The sequence below is a fragment of the Zalophus californianus genome, chromosome 3, assembly GCF_009762305.2.
Source record: "Zalophus californianus isolate mZalCal1 chromosome 3, mZalCal1.pri.v2, whole genome shotgun sequence".
NCBI lineage: Eukaryota > Metazoa > Chordata > Mammalia > Carnivora > Otariidae > Zalophus > Zalophus californianus.
In genome coordinates, this window is record NC_045597.1 from 36,166,853 (window position 1) to 36,187,034 (window position 20,182).

Here is a 20,182-nt window from a genome sequence, read left to right on the forward strand (position 1 = left end):
ATTAAATGTTTATGGGGCACCTGGATGGCTTAGTTGGTTAAGCGGCTGCCTTCGGCTCAGGTCATGATCCCAGGGTCCTGGGATTGAGTCCTGCGTCAGGCTCCCTGCTCAGCGGGGAGTCTGCTTCTCCCTCCCCCTCTGCCTGCTGCTCTGCTCACTTGTGCTCTCTCTCTCTCTCTCTCTGTCAAATAAATAAAATCTTTTAAAAATTTTTAAAAATTAAATGTTTATTAGAGAAGAGATTTGTAAGTCATCATATTCATTTCTATATTTTAATTTTTAGGAATATAATACTGAAAAAGAATTGTATTGCATAACAGATGAGGAAACATGCCCTCTTTTTTTTTCCTATTGTTTTGTATCTGTCCTTTTATCTATTGTCACTTTACCAGCCTAAGTATATTTGAAGGCCACCAATTTTCACACATGCAAAACAGCTTCTTAACTCCACCAAAAAGACAGATGAGCTACTTATCCCTACAGCTGGCCTTGACATGCCCTCTGCTTTTAGTAAGTACTGGGTTAGGGACAATTGTGCTTTTTTCGGTTCCAAATGTTGTGTGTGTGTGTTGTTTATGTATGTATGTATTGCAATTATCCAAGCATTTTAATTGTCATCATGATTTCCTGGCCACTGGTATCCTAGCTTAATTTTTTCACCTATAATATATTAATAATTAAAATACTATGGCTGAAAGAATTTATGACATGAATTCTCATTAATGATGTATTTTTCCCTTACCAATATAATTAGTTGAAACATTAAAAAAATAACTGTCAAAAGTAATCCTCTACAAAATGAAATATTTTCCAAAGGAAATCTAAATAATGCTACATACCTATGTGTAGAGCTAGGGAATTTAGACTTAGGCCTTAAGGAAATGCTCTTAGTCTCTGTTTCTTGGTGCTGTTGGGAACCCCCACATGTAGCTTGTCATAGTGTACTTGCATTTCCTTTTCATTGTTCTATCTGTGCAGGGACATGGATTGTATTGTAGGAGAGGGATGTTGTACCCTTGCCCCTTTCTTCTTTTTTTTAGGGCATGAATGAGAGTGACCTTTCAGGCGGAGGAGGTGGGCAGTCTGGGTGTTAGCTGCCCACCAGTCCTGGCGATATCAGTTGCCCAGTGGCATGCACTCACACACAGCTCATGGGAAATGCAGACTTCATGTTGCCATCCAGAGGCAGAAGGCATAGCTGCCTCTAGGAGCTGTTGCTGTCAGGCAGTGGACAAGCCTGCTGACTTTTCCTCAGCGACCTTGACTTCTTTTCATTTCACTAAATTAATAAATTATTTCAAGTGTCTGTGCTGCCATAGACTTAACAACACATATGGAGTATGTTGTTTTAGAGCTGAGGTTGAATCCGGCCTCTCCAAGTTACTCTGTGTATAAACCATTTAGAATCCCTGAGATTTGGTTACAGCACATGCATTAGGAGACCATTCATATGTCCCTCATATTGCTATCTTGAACATAAAGTGAGACTGTACACATATGCATAGGTACCACACACGCTCATATGCACACATTTACAATTTCAATTTAAATTGATGTAAAATGGAGTCAAGAGTTTGTTGTTGAATTTGTACAATTTGCCTAAATGACAACTAAGGTAGTTACTCATTTTGTGAATAATGGAGGTAAAGTGCTTTTTTAAAAGTCATATTTTCAAGGAAATGAGTATGGCATATATAATCTCCATCCACAAACTCAAATGTGGATGATTTCTTCATTCATTATGATTAAACATAATTTCCACCTCTACCCTATCTACTTCAAATATAATAGAAATCCTTTATTGTTTGGAGGACTCATTGTTCTGGATCATGTCAAGTTTGGGGGAATGGAATAAAGTGGAATTGGGGATCAGTGTGATTGTCTGTCAAATTATATGTTATTGTTAGGTGTTGACCCAGTCTTTTGGCACATTCAGATCTGAAATCTGGTGCTGTACAGTGATTCCTTTGTCACCCAGCCTAGCTTTGTCTTCAGAATCTGCTTTTTCCCCAGGGCTCCTGGCCAGTCTGATTGCCTAGCCATGACACTAATGTACCCCCACACATCTCTAGCCTTGTGTTTCTGTCTGAGAAATCTCTTTCTAGTTTATCATCAATAGAATGAAAATATAGGAATACTTTTCTTGCTTCTGCCAAGATATTCTTCTATGTCTATAACTGCTTTTGTCCATCCTTTATTTCTTTATTTCTTTAAAACCTTCCTAATGCAGGTGCCTGGTGGCTCAGCAAGTTAAGCCTCAGGCTTTGGCTCAGGTCATGATCTCAGGGTCCTGGGATTGAGCCTCTGCTCAGTGGGAAGTCAGCTTCTCCTTCTGTCTCTGCCCCTCCCCCACTCGTGATCTCTCTCTCTCTCTCTCTCTCTCTCTCTCTCTCTCTCTGTCTCTCTCTCTCTGTCTCTGTCTCTCTCTCTCAAATAAATAAAAATCTTAAAATAAATAAATAAACAAAATCTTCCTAGTGAATGATAAAAACTTGGTGCTTTTGAAGACAACAGCTAGAAATAATGCAGTCTAATTCTTCAGTGTGCCATAAGTCAGGTAACACCTTGAAACTGTTACCAACTTGAGAGCTGACAAGGAATTAGAAAAAAAAAATATTTCTAGGGAATTGAAAAAGATAAATAAATGTAAGATAATATCTTAGATGCACATTTTACTTATTTACACGTGTAAAACCTTGAAGTAGTCATGGAACCAGGAGCCTTGAGATGGCTTGCTGGCACACAGAGAGTTAAGGGATACTTGAAGGTAACTGGACAGCACATTTGAGGAATGTAAAGAAACACTGGAATTTCTCATATATGTGTAGATAGCTCAAATATATTTATTTTATATAATATTGCTTTGATTTTTGGCAGGAGTTTCTAGATAAATGTGTCATTTTGGAATAAAAATGAATGCTTCCCACTAGCTATATCTAATGCCAAATATCAAACTGAAGAAACTAAATTTAAAGAAATAATGAACTTTTTAGTTTGTAATCTGGCAAAAGTATAATAAAATCTACCAACGTAAAAGAAGGTTGAAGTTCTTGGCAGGGATTATAATTAAGCAGCAGCATATTATATTGGTGAAGGAAGAATATAAACATATGAAGCCTCTGTATATCAAGAAGAATGTGTACATGTGGAACAAGAGAAATCTGCAGTTACTGGCAAAGGAAGAAGCCTGATATGACAATTAAATTTAGAAAGTTAAAATGTGCAAAAAGCAGAATAAAGTAAATAGTGACTAACAGTAGGAACCAGAATATGTTGGCAACGAGTGAATGCCCTCTGTGGAAAATATTAGGAGGTTATTTCCTTGAAATGGAAATGTGAAAATTAGAAATTAATTGCTTGACCCGAATTGTCAGCTTCCTCAGTTAGGTTGTAAGCAGTGAAAGAGACATTGCATTTGACATTTCAGAGCTTCTTAGTGTCCCTAGAGACAGTGATTGTGGTGCAGGTTTCAAAAGGAAGAAGTATTAATTAGAGTGTGGTGAAAAGGAAAAACTCTCATGCACAGAGCCATGGGAGGCGAGGCAGAGTGCTCAGACTTCTTGGTGAGGCTGGTCAGGAAGGGGAGGAGAACCAGGGCATCTGCTTGAGGGTGATGCCCTCAAGGGCTTAAACCTCTTTTATTTTTTTAAGACTTTATTTATTTGAGAGAGCGAGAGAGAAAGAGAGAGCACACGCACACAAGAGCTTGTGCCAGTGTGGGGAGGAGCGGGGGGGGGCAGGGCGCAAGGGAAGAATCTCAAGCCAACTGTGCTGAGCACAGAGTCCGCATGGGTGGCTTGATTCCAAGACCCTAAGATCAGGACCCGAGGGCAAATCAAGACACTCAACGTACTGAGTCATCGTGGTGCCCCAAGGGTTAAAACTCTTTAAAGGGTTAAAGAGTCATTCATTTAGACACTTTTGAACATGTCTGATGGGAGAATCTCCAGTGCCAAGTAAAGATGCAAATTAAAAATCAGTCAAGAGTGATGGGGGTAAAGCCCTAGCAGAGGTGGGATGGGAGAGGGAAGAGCAGTTGTAAGGGTCAATGTAATGACAACTCAGAAGATTTAAAATGACTAGAATAGTAGTCTATTTTCTCTTGGAATTGACTAAGTGGGGCGCATGTCATCACTTGCAACAATCTGGCCATGTTCTTTCAGGGAAACAATATGTAAATATTGGCAAATATTTGAGACTCAGTACTTGCAAGGCTTCTCAAGGTCCTGATACTCAGAAATCTTAGTTTCCTTTGGAGGAATATTGAAATCATTCCAGGATATTTTTTGCATAACAAGTTAAAGTGAAAGTGTGCTGAATAAAAATAGAATTTTCTTGTGATTCATATACCACTGTGATGTACAAACTTGTATTTCAACAAAATGGCTAATATGTGTAGGAGGAATAGGGGGAAGGTGATATGAAATCTGTAAATTACAATAGTTGGATTCCTTTTCCAAATAACACTGAATGAACATATTGCAAATTGAAAAGAATTATAGTAAAAAACATAACTAGTTAGCTTCAGATGTTCAAAAAACCGTAGTTTCATTGTAGAAATAGGTCATCACCTATAAAATGTTAGAATGGCTAAATATATGGAAAGATAATAGCCAAGCTTATGAAATTTGCTTTCTTATTTCAAGAGCCATTATAGTAAGTTAATATTTAATATTTACTTTCAAATCAAAGAAACTACAAAGACATGAATTTTACAACTATTATAATCAGAGTAGGAAGGTTATCCCCAGCTTTTAGCTATGAATTTAGAAAGATTGAATTTGTGTTAGAATTTAAAATTGTATGTATGTTATATGCTATATTTTTTACTGAATTTCTACATTAAAAAAATAAAATAGTTGTGTTCAAGCAAGTAAGTTTTAATATGAAAATGGATACTAGACATTTTTGCAGCCCACCACTTCCAGGAACATGCAGGGATTGAATTTACCTCATATCATCAAAGTTAGGTGTGACCATGTGATTTACTTGACCTATGAAGAGGGGTTGCATACCTGTCCCTTCTTCCTGGAGGCATGGTTCTCCACTCCTTCCTTCCAGCAGGAGTCCTGGACTGGCTCCATGGAGGACAGCTACCTGGGAGAGTCACCAGACCTCTAGTGGACTTTATGTGAGGAAGAAATAAACATTTGATGTGATATGCTGATGTGAGTTAGGGATTGTTTGTTACTATAGCATATACTAGCATATCTTAACTTATACAAGATCATATTTAATATTTCCTTAAGCATTCTGATGTCGAATTTGTGTAATTGAAGCATAAATGAGAATATGTGCTTAGATTAGATTAACGAGATCTCTAAGCATGATATACATGAAAAGTGATTGAGGTTTGCATCTATCAAGTTAATATGTGACTATATTCAAATTAAAATAGGCTGAAAGGAATCACACTATGTCTGTGATTCTACAATTTGTACAGTATGAATGTCCAGAAAGAAACCATCTCATGGTAGGCAAATCATTGTAGGTTTCTTGTTTCTTCTTTGAAGGTTAGGAACAAAATTTATCATCTGAATCATTTATCAGTTTATTGAATCATACTTCTGTAAGCATTTTTAAATGTCTAAACTTTGGCAGGAGTTTACTAACATTCCCTTGATTCTCAAATAACAATTACTGACCTCAAGAAAACCTAGTAGACTTAGTTTACTAACTTTATCCAACAAATACGAAAGCAAAAGAAAATTCAGATTGCAATGGTTAATTGTATTGCCACCTAATTGTTTCACTACAGAAGGAGGTTCCTACCACTGGCCAAGTAGTACGAAACTAAATATTGAATAAGCTGGCTCGAGGACAAAACTAAGACCATGTCCTTTCATACGTTATATATCCTTTCACAACTAGATTTTCCCCGTCATCTGCCCCCAACTAAACTTCCTTTAAATTTCATTATAAACAGTGACTCTACATTTCCATGGTCTTTGTATCTTTACCAAATACAGGCAAACTTTTTAAACCAATGAGATGCCAAATGTTTCATGTATTTCTCCTATTCTGTGTCATTAAGTTTGGTTAATCTTTGATCCTTGTGCTCCACAGAGCCTTGCAAATACCTACTTCCTACTTAAGAATTTCAAATAGAAAATATGAGTCCCCAAAATATTAAATAAATAAATGAGTTAAAAACAGTCACTGACTTCAAGGATGGCAGAGTCTACTTGGGGTAGGAGAGTCAGGCAAACAGATTACAACGTGACACGCAAAGCCCCACTGTGAAGATATGTAATCAGTGATGACTGAGCACAGAGAAAGAGCATCTAACTTAGTCTGGGCAGTGAATAAAAGTTTCCCAGATGGGATAGCATTCAGAATCTTGAAAATCAAATACATATTGATCAGATGTAAGACAGAGGAAGGGCACGTAATTTGGAGAGCAGTATTATGTAAAAGTCTTTAACATCCAAGAATAGTGTATTTAGGGACTCCAAAAAGGAATATAGCAAGATACATGGATGGAGATAAGATCATGGCAGGAGTGAAAGCTGAAGAGGTGGGTAAACTTTAGATCATGACCAATGTTGTATATCATGAAAAACTCCTCAGATTTTTACCCCATGTAATACTTAAAATGTTTGCATATAATGAATGTTATAAAACTATAAATTCTAATAAATTATTTGTTGAATTCAATTTGTAGGTATCTACATCTGCAGACTGAATTCAATTTAATATTCACTTCTTGTAAGATATTTTCAATCAGATATCTCTTAATTTTTTTGGAAAAGAAAGTAGTCTGGTTCAGCATGTTTGAATAGTTGAGAACTTTCCAATCAATTTCATCTTACCCATGGAAAATCCATTATATAATGTAAGGTTGGCAGTGTCTTAAACATTTACCTAACCATAGGTGAAAGTGAAAATCAGTGTGCTAATAGAGCGACGTGATTTTCTGTCAACCATGAAATATGATTATTAGGAAAGTCAGGGAGATAAATACAAAATATCAGTTCCTTAACGGAAATAGCTGAGCAGATTTTAAATTCATGAGCTCCCATGGATATAACGTTGCTTGGAAATATTTATGTGAATATTATGGTGTCCAAGTTTCGTGATAAGTGGTTACTAAAAAGCTGAGTTGCACCTCTAGCCAGTTTTTGGTGTGTGACTACATTAATCTTGAATGTGGGACTATATTAATCCTTCTTACACTGTTCTCAGCAAAAAGAAGAAACGTGTCATCCTCAAAACAAGCCTCTAAACAGGTCGGCATGAATTTGAAAGCATATTGACATAAATGAAGAGGAGCAAGAGAAAAATGAGCATCTGTAGAGCACAAAGATTTATTGTAGCAGAAGTTAAGGCAGCCAGAGAAATGAGTTGCTCTTGCCTGTTTGCACAAGTAAAACACTGTTCTACAGAATTCATTTTGTAGAACTGATATAAGATTAGAAATTAGTACCTCATGTCAAGACCAACTATATAAGGAGCTCTTTATCTTTACAATAAATTTGATATACTCAGTTTAAAAAGCTGGATAAACTTTAATGAAATACATAAATCTTAAGAGCATATAATATCATTTTTTAAAAACTAATCTTGGAATATGAGAAACACATTGAATAAACTTGAAAACAGCCACCAACTAATTAAGCTAATGCTCAGATATTATAATAATGAATGTTAGAGCATTTTGGGACCTTCCATACATGATATTATGTGACATTATTGCAGAGTAAATTTCTGCCTAATCCATGGAACATGGATAACTTTGATTTTCATTACCTTTACTTTCAAAAATTCAACTTTTGAGATATTAAAGATGTCATTGAAATTTAGGTCTGCATTACTAGATACTATATTATGCTAAAAATTAATATGGCAAAGCTTAAATTATAGGCTTGTTTTCTGAGCTACAGAATGATTTCCTTAAATCATTCCACAAAGATTACTGACTATGTACTATATGGAAAACACTTCTGTGATCTAGGGATGTGCAATTTTAGAAAACAGAGTCACTATTCTTATAATGTATCTATTATAATAGAGGATGGCCAATTGATTATACATAAAATTCTGATATGTCAGGTGGCAAAAGTTTCATAACTCTCATAAAACATAAAACATGTGTAAATTATTTTATTGAAGTCATAATTAGACGTGGAAATAGGAAGATGGTATTGGTTCCAAAAAAATATTTTGAGAATGGCCTTTTATAGGCATTTTGAAAACAAGGAATGTTAGAATAACATTCCTGGGCTAGATAGCAACATTGGGTAATGTCCTCTGGGGCAGTATAACACAACTATTAGGGTTATTTTTCTTCTGAGGAGAACTCTACAAGTTAATATATTACATAACTGAGTCTCAGCTCTAGTGAAATAGGAAATAACAAAGTCAGAGAAAAATTCTCCTAGAAAATCAAGTAATTCTTAGGTGTTCTTGTTAAACAGTACCCAAATATGATGTCGGAAGGACATGCAGTGCTCTCTTTTGATTTCCAAGTCTATAATAATTTTATTATTAACATTCTACAAACATTTTTTTAATTTTATATTATTATGTTAATCACCATACATTACATCATTAGTTTTTGATGTAGTGGTTCCACGCTTCATTGTTTTTGTATAACACCCAGTGCTCCATGCAGTATGCACCGTCCTTAATACCTGTCACCAGGTTAACCCATCCCCCCACCCCCTCCCATCTAGAACCCTCAGTTTGTTTCTCAGAGTCCATAGTCTCTCATGGTTCGTCTCCCCCTTCGATTTACCCCCTTCATTTTTCCCTTCCTACTATCTTTTTCCTTTTTTTTTTAAGATTTTATTTATTTATTTGACAGAGAGAGAGATAGCGAGAGAGGGAACACAAGCAGGGGGAGGGGGAGAGGGAGAAGCGGACTTCCCACTGAGCAGGGAGCCGGATGTGAGGCTCGATCCCAGGACCCTGGGATCATGACCTGAGCCGAAGGCAGACGCTTAATGACTGAGCCACCCAGGCACCCCGTCTTTTTTTTCTTTTTAACATGTAATGTATTATTTGTTTCAGAGGTACAGGTCTGTGATTGAACAGTCTTACACAATTTTATTTGCTACCTTATGCTTTCCTTAGGTGAAGACCTATGACTATTGTTAACTAATAAGATACAAATGAGAATTATAACAACGTACTTTTATGTGATGTAGTATAAAGTTTGCTTATGATTGATTCTTTAGTTAATCTATTTTCCCCTGATATGCCATCTGAGGAAAGATACATATTCTATACTGTGTGGCTGTAAATGGTGGGTCCTCCATGAACCTGCATTCTTGAATGACTGTAGCTATTACGGACACTACCCTTCCCCTGAGGGATCCCAAATAACAACATTTAAAATAAATGATTGATATATATCTCTGTGATATGAATTTATTGTGATTGGAGAGTCAGTTCGTTATCGCAAGCATAAATGGTCTTATGCTGTCTAATGTAAAAATTTAGAGGTTAGCAATAGTTTTTTAGGAGCCTAATATAAGAGGCTGGAAAGGTGAGAATCCATGTTTCACACTGCAAAATGTTTAGTAAAACTCTCTTGAAGCACCTTGGTAGGCCAGATCAAGTACTCAATAAAATTATATTTCTAGAGAAAGAGGTTGGAAAATGGAAAGTTAGTAATATATGTTGGTTGCTGTTTGTAGACTGAATCTTGTTCTCCTGAAATTCCTATATTGGAGCCCTAATCACCAATGTGACTATATTTTGTTATAGGGACTTTAAAGCAATAATTAAGGTTGAATGGGGTCATATGGGTGGAGCCCTAATCCAAAATGACTGGTATCCTTATAAGAAGAGAAAGAGATACCAGAGGTTCAGGAGCACAGAAAAAAGGTCATATGGGGATACAGTGAGAAGGCAGCCATCTCCGAGATGAGCAGAGATGCCTCAGGAGAAGTCAGACTGGTTGATACCGTGATCATTGACTTCTAGCCTCCAGAACTGTGAGAAAATAAATTTCCGTTGTTTAAACCATCAATCTGTGGTATTATTTTATGACAAGCCTAGAAATTAAAACAGTTGCTATTGACTGCTATTGGCAACAAATTACAAGAAAGAGATTATTAGCAGCAGAAGAAAGAATGACTCATTTGCCCCCGTAGAACCTCAGTTTTTCTAAAGCAGGAAAAGAACTGAAAAGACTGTGTGGCTCCCAAGGAAAGCATCCTTCCATAGCATACTTCAGATATGGCCAAAGAGGTTACATGGAGGACCTGTTAAGAGGCCAAGTTGACAGTGGAAAGGATAGTTCTTCCAGGGAGCAAAATCAGTGCCTAATCAAGAATCATTTCACATCCCATGGGGCGCCTGGGTGGCTCAGTTGGTTAAGCACCTGCCTTGGGCTCAGATCATGATCTTAATGTCCTGGGATTGAGCCCCTCATCGGGCTCCCTGCTCAGTGGGGAGTCTGCTTCTCCCTCTTCCCATCTTCCTGCTCATGTTTGCTCGCTCACTCTCTCTCAGATAAATAAATAAATAATAATAAAAAAAAAAGAGTCATTTCACATCCCAGTAAAGTTGTTGGAATTGCTAGGGTAATTGCTTGGTATCTCACATTCTTCTCATTTTTTTTTTTAATTAACTGTCCCCATTTCTCTATTATGCATTTTTTTTTTTGGATAGAGAGAAACGAAGATTTTCTTGCTTGCTTCCTTCCTCCCTTCCTCGCTCCATCCCTCCCTGCCTGCCTTCCATCCTTCCTTCTCCACTGGCTGCATGTAGAGATTAACCATAGTTAGATCCTGGCCTTCAGTATGGATTCAGTGCCTGGCTGGACTAACTGGCTCATCTCTACTGGGAACAAAGGGAGTGTTCTAAGTGTGGGAGAAAGGAAATGGCTTAAATATATTGAGACAGTATATGACTATTGAAAAAATTTTCAGATAAATATATAGATAGAAAACTTTGCAAATTGTTGAATCATTGTTAACTATTCTGTATCCAACCACACTGAACATTAAGTTGTAATCAATATAGCCGTCTGAAGACGTTCTTAACTCCAGTTTGGTTTTGGTACTATAATATTATACATTACTTATTTTTAAACATCTTATAGTAATTTTCTCCCATTTTAAATTATAGTCACTTAAGTCTGCCTAGATTCCTTTGCAAAAAAAAAAAAGAGTAAAATTAAAGGACAAAAGGACCTTAGTTTGTTGTTCTGATCCTACCAATTCTGCCGTTTAAAGTGCTTTTCTTCTTTTATCTATATGTCAAGTAGGAAAAACAAAATTGAAGTAAGATATTTAAAAGCTTTATAAGGGACATAAACATATTACATATTTTACTCCTACTATTTCTATAAAGTTAAAGCACTAATAATAAGAATATGTTTCTGTTATTAATATTTTTTAAATGACTCTTTTTTTTCTTTACCAATCAGAATGAGTTGTTTTCCTCCTTGGGTTATATTTAGTCTTATGTTTCCCACTGGCTATTTAATTCCTTAGTCAGGTAGTTGATTTATATGAAATTCTTGTTTATGTCTCTAATGCCCTCATGTTATTAGGGATGAATGACTTGAAATAGAAAACAAATTAGGAAGATTTCTCAAGAGGTATTTAGCTCTGGCAAAGACAAAATAATTAAAAATATTAAGGCAATTTATAAATTAAAAATATTAAGATGATTCTGAAAATTTATTTCATTACTAAGTCAAGTTGGATTCACCTTTTCATCCTGTAAGTATTAAAAAAAAAAATCAGAAGAGCCATTGCTTACCACACAGAATGATGTTCACCAGACTGGAAATGCCTCAAATTCCAAAGTTAATTACAGTAGGATGTCAGTGTGGATAGGTTTATATTATGATTTCATCCATTATCACACCACCAAGGATATCACTCTTTTCATTGGGATGCTAATTATATAGCAACAAAATTATCACCCACTTAGAGTCCGTATATACGACATTAACAGATTTTTTAAATCTCCCAGATTCTTTTGTTCCCACCTCGATATGTATGTGCATTGTAAATCTTATGTAATGAACGCAATAACCTTATTAGATAGGTATTATCCATACTGATATTACAGTAGAGGAAGTTGATGTGCCAAAAGATTAGTAATCATCTTGTTCTCATTTTCTATTTCTGTGCAAAATCTCTCCCTCAACCTAGTGGCTTAAAACAACCTTTTATTTTCTTCATGAATTTGTGGATCAGGAGATGACAACGGTCTTGGGAGGGCGGTTCTCTCATGGATACAGGATGGTTAAGCTACTAGGGCTGGAGAATCCACCCCCAACCCAAGATTCCTCCCTCACTTGCATGTCTGTTCCCTGGCTGCTGCCTTGTCTCTTCCTCTCTATGGCATCTCTTCCTCCAGACCTCACTATGCAGCTTGCACTTGTTGGAGCATGGTGATCTCATTAAGGAAAGTAGAGAGTGAAAAGCCAGTGAAGCCCGCACATACCACCAATCAAGGAAGTCGAGGATAACATCCTAAGGAAATTTTCAGATAATATAAGAACGTAGAGATTGGGGCACCTGGGTGGCTCACTTGGCTAAGCGACTGCCTTCAGCTCAGGTCATGATCCTGCTCAGCAGGGAGTCTGCTTCTCCTTCTGACCCTCCCTCCTCTCATGCTCTCTCTCTCTCTCTCTCTCAAATAAATAAATACAATCTTAAAAAAAACATAGAAACCTTTATAACTTACCTACGTTTGTCATTGATTACCCTTGTCTATTTTTCTATAGTGACTAACAAATTTCAAATCGAAATTTCAAATAGAAATTTATTTTAAGGCTACAAAAGTAGAGGCGTACTAAGAGAAACTATGCCTCACTCTGTAAACTTTTCTGAGGGGGAAATATACATAGCAACAGATTTAAGGGAAAGGAAAAAAAAGCTATATTCTTAGGATCTGTGGGGAGGTAGAAAAAGTTAGAAAATGAGAATGCCCAGTAGTCTTTCTGGGAATTTAGCATTTGGGTTTTTTTGTGCAGATTTCCCATATAAGCAAAAGAAAATTTGAATCACTGTTAATCTTAGGAAACATTTAGAAGGCCTTTCCTTAGGGTATCCCATATCTTGTACTACTGGCATATGTCATAGATACTGCAGACCACAGGAATAAAATGAATATTGTAATAAAGTGAGTCCAATGGATTGTTTTTCCTTTTTCCAGTGCATATAAAAGTTATTTTGGCACTATATTGTAGTCTGTTAAATGTGCAGTAGAATTATGTATAGAGACATACCTTAATTAAAAATGCTTTGTTACAAAAAATGCTAACCATTATCTGAGCTTTCAGCAAACTGTAATCACTGATCACCAGGACAAATATAATAATAATAATAAATAATAATGATGATGATGATGATTTTTGAAATATTGCAAGAATTACCAAAATGTGAACAGAGACGTGAAGTGAGCAAACGCTACTGGAAATCTGTCACCGATGGATTTACTCAAAACTTGGTTGCCACAAACCTTCAATTTGTAAGAAACACAGTATCTAAACTACAATAAAGCAGTGAGCAATAAAATGAAGTATGGTTGTATTTTTAAGGAAAAAGAAAAATCATATAATACACAGGGGATGATTTCTCTTACCTTTTATGTACTTTTAATTTCAGTATAGTTAACATACAGTGTTATTATTTTCAGGTGTACAATATAATGATTCAACAATTCTACACATAATTTGGTGCTCATCATGATAATTGTATTCTTTAATCCCCTTCACCTATTTCCCACCTCCCCTCTGAGAACCATCAGTTTGTGCTATGTAGTTAAAAGTCTGTTTCAAGGGGCACCTCGGTGGCTCAGTCGGTTAAGTGTCTGCCTTCGGCTCAGGTCATGATCCCAGGGTCCTGGGATCGAGCCCTGCATGGGGCTCCCTGCTCAGCGGGAAGCCCGCTTCTCCCTCTCCCACTCCTGCTTGTGTTCCCTCTCTTGCTCTCTCTCTCTCTGTCAAATAAGTAAAATCTTAAAAAAAAAAAAAGGTTGTTTCTTGGTTTGTCTCGTTTTTCCTTTGTTCATTTGTTTTGTTTCTTAAATTCCACATTTGAGTGAAACCATATGGTATTGTCTTTCTCTGACTGACTTACCTCACTTAGCATTATACCCTCTAGATTCCATCTTTGTTGTTGCAAATGGCAAGATTTCATTTTTTATAGCTGAGTAATATTTTATTGTGTATATATACCACCTCTTCTTCATCCATTCATCTATCAGTGGACACCTGGGCTGTTTCCATAATTTGGCTATTGTAAATAATGCTGCAGTAAACATAGGGGTGTATATATCTTTTTGAATTAGCATTTTCGTGTTCTTTTTGTAAATACCCAGAAGTGGAATTGCTGGATCATATGGTAATTCTACTTTTAATTTTTTGAGGAACTTCCGTACTGTTGTCCACAGTGACTGTACCAATTTGCAGTCCCACCAACAGAGCATAAAGTTTCCACGTTCTCCACATCCTTGCCAACGCTTGTTTCATGTGTTTTTGATTTTAGCCATTATGACAGGTGTGAGATAATATATCATTTTGGTTTTGATTTGCATTTCCATGAGTGATGGTGAGGATCTTTTCATGTGTCTGTTGGCCATCTGCGTATCTTCTTTAGAAAAATTTCTATTCATATGTTCTGTCCATTTAATTTGGATTATTTGTTTTAATGTTGAATGATATAAGTTCTCAATATATTTTAGATACTAACCCTTTATCAGGTCATTTCCAAATGTCTTCTCCCATTCAGTAGGCTGTCTTTTAGTTTTGTTGATTTTTTTCCTTTGCTGTGCAGAAGCTTTTTATTTGGATTAGTCCATCCATTAGAATGAATGGATGTGGAGCACCTGGGTGGCTCAGTTGATTAAGTGTCTGCCTTCGGCTCAGGTCATGATCCCAGAATCCCAGGATCAAGCCCTGCGCCAGGCTCCCTGATCAGTGGACAGCCTGCTTCTCCCCCTGCCGCTCACCCCACTTGTGCTCACACACACACACTCTCTCTCTCAAATAAATAAAATCTTTAAAAAAAAAAAAGAATGAATGGATGTTGTACTTTGTCAAATGCTTTTCCTCTATTGAAATGATCTTATGGTTTTTATCCTTTCTCTTGTTAATGGGTGATGTATCACATTGACTCATTTGCAAATATTGAACCACCCTTGCATCCTACTCAGCCGTAGTGAATGATTTTTTTCAAGTATTGTTAGATTCAGATTTGTAACAACATGGATGAACCTAGAAGATACGCTAAGTGAAATAAGCCAAACACAGAAAGAAAAATACTGCATGATATCGCTTATATGTGGAGTCTAAAAAAGTCAAACTCTAAAAATATCAAAATCTAAAACAGTAATAGAAAGCAGAATGTTGATTACCACTGGATATGTTAACTAACTTGATTGTGACAGTCATTTCAAGTTGTATACATATAGAAAAACCTCATGTTGTACACTTTAAATATATGTTTGTTACTTGTTAATCATACTAGTAAAACTGGAAACCAAAAGAATTATGTGATAATTATAGTTGCTCCACATGATTATCAAAAATACTGACTAAAAATTGTAACTCTTGTGGTAGGTGTGTGGTAATGTTTTGTGATTTTAATGTGCGTTTCTCTTTTGAGTAATGATGAGGCAATTTTTATAAGTTAAACATTTGATTTTCCTCTTTTACAAAATGTGCATTTAAGTCTTTAACCACTTTTACCCTTTAATTATTGATATTTACTTATTTATTTTGAAGTGAACATAACCTCAAGATTTTATTGCCTTCATAATGTAACACTCTGTGAAGCTTAGAACTGGATCATTTACCCATTCTCTTCGTATCTCTTCCTAGTTGGGCTCAACACATTCAAGCCTCAGCACAATCTTCTTCATATTTTAGCCTTTTTCTGAAAGATCGGCTTAGTCTGCCCACAATAGCCACTCTGCTTCCTGTCATAATGCCACTTTCCCTGGGCATAAATAGAATCTTTGCCTTTCTTGTGTTCTGTGACTTTGTGTGGTTGGTGCTTGCCACACTTCCTGTGAATAGTCCAGCAGGTTTAGGAATATTCACTATGTTTGCAAGAAAGCTTTCTGCACGGAAAGTTAATTAGTGATATTTAGACATTTCTTATTGATACTGGTCACTTGTTATATGTATTATAAGTATCTGATCCCATCATGTGGCTTGTCTTTTTATTCTTTTATTGAGGTACTTGAATAAGATAATTTATGAAATTGGATCTAGTTCAATTTATAATTTTTTCTCTTATAAGAGCTTAGTGCCTTTTGAAAAATCTTTGTCTACACAGGGGTCATGAAGATATTTTATTTCACTCCTAGAAGCTTTAATTTTTTGTCTCTCTCATTTAGAATTCTACTTCATTTGGAATATAAGTTTTTGTATGGTAGAAGGCAGGATTTAGGATTCATTCAGTTACATATGGTTAGCCAGCTGACTCAACACATTTATTCAACAGACTGTTCTCTTACTTCACTGCAGAGCCGCATTTGTCAATGCCCTTTGGTGGATATACATGGATCTGTTTTGGGGCTTTTATTCTATTCTATTGGTCTGTTTATTAATGCTTGTGCTAAGGCATACTATCTTTATTACTGTATTTTAAAATAAGTTTTGATAACTGCTGGTTAATTTCCCTAAATTTTTTTTTTCCTTGGCATTGCCCGGCTATTTTTGGTTCTTTACACTTTTATGTAAATATAAGAAACTACCGGCCAATTTTTATGCAAGATTAATAATAATACTAGTATTAATTATTGCTAACAATAATAATTACACAGCCATCCCTGTACTGATAGATGTGAAGATGATTTTATTTTTTTTACCAAAAGACAGAAAACATTTTGCATGTTAAACATTCCTATTTTTGATCCATTTCTGAAGGCACATTTCCAGAAGTGCAATTATCTGGTCAAAAGGATGAGTACTTTGGTATGATGTGTTTGATGTATTTCGTTATCTGTTATCAAATAGCTTTTATTCATGATACCGATGGCAGGATGCAAGACAATAGTTATTTCTGTATTCACACCATCTGTATGGAACACTATTAAAAAGTTTGACACTTAATATACAAAAGACATAATACCTCCTTGGCTATGCCTTACTTTACTTGTGTTTGTTTTGAACATTTAAATATATTTGTGTTTACCAGTTTTATTTAATTTCTTATAAATCAACCAAGAGTCCGAGAGAAACCTTGACTAAATTTGTGCTTGTTGGCAATCTCACTGGTATTGTTTTAGGGAAAATGACTATTGGCTGAGCAGTAAGGCTTTATGTGTAGCATTTTGCGTGGGTTTGCTGCTTATGTACAGTGAACAAAATAAGTCTACTTTAGATCTTTTGATTTTGAGAAGCTTCCAGTAAAAAAAAAATAAATAAATAAGGAAGCTATAATAGGGCTTCCTCAGCTGTTCACTTCTCTCTAGAGCTTGGATCCCACTGTGTGCCATAGAAGTGAGGATTGTGGGACCCCAACATCTAGAGAGTAGAGGGAACCTATGGGCACATGAGTTGAGTAGTATTTATGGTAGTAAATCTTCCTCAGTACTAAGTCCAGTGTTCCATTCTTCTCAGTGTGGTTGGTGTCATCAATGTACATTTGTCAATGTGGGGTAGCACAGAGATTTCCTCCATTTTCCTGAACCACAGCACAATCCAAGAAGGTCCCTGCCTAAATATAATAGACTTTGGTTCTCAATGTCATCTAAAGAGGGGCCAGTGCTAATGACCCACATGTGCCCTCTCTACGGCAATAGCTCTTCAGATTATATTTTATATTCTTTTGCATAATATGCACTGTGTCTGTTATCTCTTCATGTAAGTAATTCACAATCAGGAGCTCTCATGTATACTCTCCCCTGTGTCTAGACATGGTTAGAAAAGCTCATGAGTGCCCTGTAATTTTTGAACTCAAAACTTCTCTCTGACTAAAAGAGAAGTAAATATAAGTCATTTTTTGTTAGAGAAATAGTTGACTCTTTCTGATTACTGAAGTAATATGTCCTTTGTAAAAACTCATGCAATACTAAAACAATGAAAGTTCAAACTCACCATTTATCTGGAGATAAGAGCTATTAACATTATAGAGTAAATCCTTCCAAGTTTTTTTTAGATAGATAGATAGACAGACACATACATACACATATGCTATACTAGTCTTTTGTAATCTATATTTTTCACTTAGTAAAGTGTTGAGACTAGATGCTGTGATTTCTCCATGTTGATAGATATCAACTTGCATCTTTGCTTTTAGTGCATTATTATATAGAATTCACTTTATGTAACCAGCCATCTACTGAGGAAAATTTGGTTGGGCTAACTTATATCCTAATATACTGACATAATTGAGCAAAGGCTGCAGAAGACTAGAGGAAAGGACACACATTCTCCAGAGTGCTGGGAGTGTTAGACACACACACAGCAGTAGCACAGGCCTGGTTCTCCTAGGTCTTCACGGGGCTTTAGAAAATAGATATTGCTGGGAGAGTTTATATCTGTCTCACTTTGCATTTGAACAGTAGCTCCCACTATTTCTTTTCTCTTTTATTTAAGAGTTTATTTGTCAGAGAGAGAGCAAGAGAGCACAAGCAGGGGGAGTGGCAGAGGCAGAGGGAGAAGCAGGCTCCCCGCTGAGCAAGGAGCCCGATGCGGGAATTGATCCCAGGACCCTCGGATCATGACCTGAGCCAAAGGCAGATGCTTAACCAACTGAGCCACCCAGGCTTCCTCCCACCCTTTCCATCTCTCATGGACAACACCCATATAGAACGGCTCTCTAAGAAAGCTGAGTGAAACCTACTCACTCCCCTCTCTTTTCCTGTCACTTCCACAATAAACCACTATAACTGTAACCCATGCCATCCAGTTGATCTTGTATCTGACAAAAACCAAAGAAACATCACAAAAGGACCTGGAGGTGGCACCTGCTTCCTATTGCTTTCTCATCAAATATTCTTATAATTTTTTGGGAGATTTTCAGATTTTTTTCCTATCCTATTTTTGTAAAAATATTTTCACTTTCTGCTTTCACCTTATATATGTCTACATTTTATTTTTAAATATTTTTTTATTTTGGAAAAATTTAGATTTCTAGAAAAGTTGCAAAGATAGTAGAGTTCCTGTATACCTTTGATACTGTTACATTTTCCTCTAATACTATCATCTTATATAACTACAGCACATTTGTCAAATGTACTAGGCATCTCACATTGGTACATTACTCTTTTTGGATTTCAGCATTTTTCTATTAATTTCCTTTTTCTATTTTAATTCCTTCAGATATTTTTACCAGTACTTTATTTTTTTTCAGGCTTTCTTATTTTTCCTGGTGAAGGTTTTAATGCATCAAATCTATTTCAGTGTATGCATGCACACACACACACACACACACACACACACACACACACAGAGTTGTGATTCAGTGGATCCACACAGTTATTTCTGATCCACTTGACACATGATTGCTCTTCATACAACAATCATTTTGAAAGACTATTCCTATCTTTTGTTATAACTCAAGCTTCTCAACTCCAATAAACTGTAAGAAAATATGGGTCTCCCTGTTTGAATAGCCATTGTGCTTCAAAGCTTATTAGATATAGTTTCTTTCCCTGATACTTGATAAAATTCTGTATATGGACACCATCCTTACCATTTCCAGTATGTCTCCTTTCTCTCTTTTGATTCCTTACTTTCTTCTTCAAACAAGTAACAGGGCTTTCTCAGGGTTGCCTCAATGAGTTGTAAGCTGGACCCTCGAGGGCAAAGAGATACGACTCAGTGAGGCAGAGAGATGTGAAGAAGTAGGTAACACTCCCAAATTGGAATCTGTTATAATCCAAATTTTAATAGCAGTTAAGTTATAATTCAGAATCAAATTAACATAATAGATTACAGTAAAATATTATTACAATATTAGAACAGACCTTAGTCTTAAAGATTAGCATGCCTACATGTTAGTAATTGAGTTATGCTAATGTCTGACCAGGAGCCTGGTGGCAATATGGGTTGGTAAAGAGTATTTCTACAAGTTTATAAAAGCTTGTGAACATATAAAACAAAGATGATGTCAAACACATAAAAAAATAGATAACATAACTAAAAGTGAAACATGACAATTTGCAAGTTAATAGAGGCCTACCCCCAAAAATGAGTGTGAAAGATATGAAAGTGCCCTAAATCATTTAGCAAGAATGCCACATTTTCCTAAATTTA